This window comes from Pseudopodoces humilis, chromosome 4 (assembly GCF_049639895.1).
Source record: "Pseudopodoces humilis isolate 2021_Gansu_Grassland_sample_001 chromosome 4, ASM4963989v1, whole genome shotgun sequence".
In the NCBI taxonomy this organism is placed as follows: domain Eukaryota; kingdom Metazoa; phylum Chordata; class Aves; order Passeriformes; family Paridae; genus Pseudopodoces; species Pseudopodoces humilis.
In genome coordinates this window covers 67,017,031-67,021,298 of record NC_142203.1, presented here as the reverse complement: position 1 = coordinate 67,021,298, position 4,268 = coordinate 67,017,031, and positions in this window count along the sequence as shown.

The window sequence follows — 4,268 nt, the reverse complement described above, 5'->3', positions numbered from 1 at the left end:
TGCCATCCTCAAGCAAAGGTGTAGTCCTGGTTTTACAAAGCTCAGAAGACACTGTAGTTACTACCCCAAAGAAATGAAATCCAAGGAGTTGAATCCTTCTCCTTTTAGTCATGATAAGTGGAATTTTTTCTTCACTCTAATTAAGGACTTAGGTGACACTTTACTTGAGTAATCACAAGATCACTGAATCATAAAGTTGGGTTTATATAGAGTGACATGCAGTATCATTTTCTCTAAAATATGCTTTCAAAGGCCAGGGGGCTTCTCTTCTATTAATAGCATAAGCTAACCCCTTCTGTTGGCAGAAATTCATGAGCATCATGGTTTTTCAAGCCTTGTTAGAGGTTGTTATTTTTCTACATTCATGGCTACTGTAAATGTGCTGTTTGAGCAGTGTTGTTGGCACACCTAATTAATGTCCTTGAAGAGGTTGTCCTTTCTCTATGGATGAAAATATTAAAAGAATTTGAAGGGGAGAAAGCAAGTAACGGTGATGAAGTATTTGAGTAATGGGTAAAAAATTCAAAATTACAATTGCAGCCACCTGACTCTGAAATATATCACAATAATTGATTAATAGCATCTTTTCATGCAAGGAGGTGCTGTGAAAACAAACACAAGAGAGACTCTGGATGTTTCTGGCACAGTTCTGGTAATGTTCAGTCACTTGTTTAGTATTTAAGGGAATTCACAAACTACTGTTTGTTTCACTCTTGCCAGGTGTGACTGTCAAAGGGGCCCCCAATGTCAACAGCCAGATGATGAGGTTTTCAAAACTCAGTTTGAATTCTCCCCAGCTGATTACTTCCCTCTGTTGTGTTTGGGCAGGATGGCTTCCAAGGAATTGATTCCTTAAGCTTCAATTTTCATCTCTTTGTTTCCCTCTGTTTTCTCTTTCTAGATAAAGAATCAGTTACTACATTTAAAACACCTGGGTTTAAGATTCCACCATTTCACATCTGGAAATCATATGGATCATATGTATAAAACTCGCATGACTTTTCTTCCTGTGTATATCTTGAACATTTCTTCTTCTAGTGATGTCAGCATCTTTCTAATCTTCCTGTGTATATCAGGAACATTTCTTCTTCTAGTGATGTTAGCATCTTTCTAATCCTCAGTGCTGAAACAGAAAGAAAGTGGTTTTACCTGCACCCTCTTCTAACATGCAAGTGTTAAGGAAGCTCCATGATCCTCCGTGCTGTTGTTTGGTAGTGCACAGGGTGTCTTGGTGGGCCAGCACAAAAAGGCAGTGCTCCTCTGATGCCTATTCTTCCCAAACATGGGCATGTCTTTGTAAGGAAATTTTCACCTGTGAGTGAAAACAAAGGTCTCTCCTCCATTCTGAACATCTAACAGAACACTCAGGCAGATCCCCCTTTCCTGTGGTTGTCCATGGGAGCTCTGGGGACAGTGAGCTCACTGAAAGCTCTTCCAGTCTCTCACCTCTTCTGGGCCTGCTCAAATTAACACCTCCTGTGAAACAGAGAATGCCTAGCTCAGCCTTCTGGATTTCATTTCAGGAGCATGCATGTGTGCCCCTGCTGGGTCTAGGTTTCCTCCAGGCCTGGAGAAGGTCCTGTAGCAGAGGTGTGCACTGCACTGGCAGATTTCTGTCATGGCAAATTTCCTGGTCCTGGGAAACACTGTACTGGATGCTGCTAAAATTTGTTTGTGTGGCTCTGGTTGCATCTCTGCTTGGGTCTTTGCTGGCATATTTTTCTGTTTCCAGTTCATAAGGCATTCCAAGCTGAGGCATCCAGACATCAGGTGAAATTTTCCCCAGCAAAGAGCTTTGCTTTGCAGCCAGCTCAATATGCCAGCAAAACTTTGAAGTTCAGATGATACGTAAACTTTACTGTAGGGGTTTTTGTTATATATCAGAAATATAATACCATCAATTATTCTTTAAAAACTGAATACTATGTAAAAATTCTTAGTATACTAGATAGTAGTATATCTATCCATGCTAATGGATATGTCATATACTCACTTTTGCTTAATAAAACAACCTATTTAGCAATTAAATAATTTGACAAAAGTTTTAAGGCAAATCCAGGTGCATACAAAGTCGTGACTGCAGGGGTCAAAGGTCGTGACTTCACTAAGAATGAGATCAATCTCTCAGTTCAATAAGCCTTCAGAAAAGAAATAGTCTTGTAAATGCTCTATTTTAAAAAGTATTTTATAAGTAGTATTTTACAGTATCAACAAATATATAAATCTAAGTATTACCATTTCATCAGTCTGGTTTTATCTAGAATCTTACTTTGTGTATTTGTAAAACTTGACAAAAAGGAACCATGACTGAATTTATGTTGTTCAGCCTTGGTGACAAGGCAAGAAGTATTTCCTAAATTCTGCAAAGTAAGAAAGAGACAGAGAGAACATCTAGAATGGCTTTTATTTCAGAGTAGCATGCTGGTATAGTTCTGAAGATCATGGTAAGTACTTCTTCATTAATTTTTAATGGATTGATCAATCTTTCCCACCCATTGCTGCCTCTTAGCCATCAAACTGGTAAGCATGAGCAGGCCTGTGACTGATGCTCCTCTTTGTCAGCATGACTTCACAGAGGAAAGGGAAAAGGTTTCCCATCTCTGTTCATCTTACCTTCACAAAGAGAGCTCAGTGTGAATGTATCAACTTAAATATGGTAGATACACATGACACGGAAAGACTAGGGCAGACTTATTTTTTTAACATGTAAGTGGCCTGTTTGCATTGTGAGGTATAGTCATCTTTCATAAGAGCTGTTTCTGTCTGTTCCTGATCTGGATTATGCAGAAATATCTATCTGCCTTTTCTCCTTTTCCAAAGTGGCCTGTATGCAAATGCCAATTGTTAGACAGTGTAAAAGTTCCACTTTAAATTAAAAAATTTACCAATTGTCTTAGAGATTTTCTTCTGCTCTGTGGATGTTAACATGTGCTCTATTCTGTGAGGAGGGACAGATTCTGCATAACAAATGTGGCCAGACCTGTGACTGAGTTCAGTTGGGGGGCAATTCAAAGAATCACAGTTAAATTCAGCTCTGCAGCAGATAAAAAATTTCATATGCTTTTCTAAGGTATGTTAAAGAAGAACCTTTTGTAAATCTGTAAAATAGACACAAATCTTGTAAGAAAGCTTTCTTTTTTTATCTGCAAGATATCCAGTAATTGTTCCTAGATGGTTATATTTGTGTGTAAAGAACTGCCATGTATAAAGAACTACCATATGTTTTTAATTAACATTATTTTGATTTTAGATTAAAACAACAAAATAAGGAATAATGCAAAGCTTTCATGAAAGACCACAATATCTGTATTTCTTTATCTTTTGTGAATTCTGAAAGAAAGTGGGTGCCTCTGCCTTTTCCTTGCTTAAATAAGAAAAATGGTAGAAACAATCCAAAAGCTTAAATATTTGCTTTGACTTTGCAACTTAGGTAATAAAAAATTTCAGGCTGCAGCTATCTGCCTTCCTGAACTCATTCATTCTACCATATTCAAACTCTGTGGTGTAAGTCTTAAAAACAGGAGATAAATTAGTTTTCTGGAAGTTGTGACAGCTATTTCTTTCAGTTGTTTGAAGGTAAAGGGGTCATGTTAGGCATATAAATCGTCATTTTTATACCTTTGTGAGAATGCTAACAAGAATTTATAGCCTTAATTCTGCCTAAAAGGGATAGATTGCAATTTGAATGTTTTCACCTTCTGTCTTTGCCAGGTGTGGATGTCATAGGAAGAAAATTAAATGAGACTGGTGTTATTTTATGCCCTGATTATGCCACTTTACATGACAGATTTTAGAACTCTTTTTCCAGACAGCAAAACTCTTTTCGTCAGAGAGAAAAAACTGCTACAGGAGCCAATTAAAGGATCAAATTGCTTTCTTAAAATATATGAGGCACTTCACAAAGTGCACCAAAACATGATTTTCAGAAGGACATGAAGAGTTGTTACTTGAAATGCCAAATAAACAACCAAAAGTTTGTCATCCTGTTATAACATTCTTCCAAATTGAAGTTGATGATCCACTGGGGTATAATCTTCATTTATTTATGAATGGCAAGATGTGATTAATAGCCACAATGGTATCCATTTAGGTAGAAAGCTGCTTTGTTTGAACCAATAGGAACCACAAAATAAATACATGCTTTCTTCAAGGGTTTCTGTACAACTGTACAGCTATTGCAGACATTGCTCTGCTGCCCTAGATTGCATCTTACAAAGAATAGCAGTACCCACACCTACAGAACAAAATAATAGCTTTGAATTTTAAAC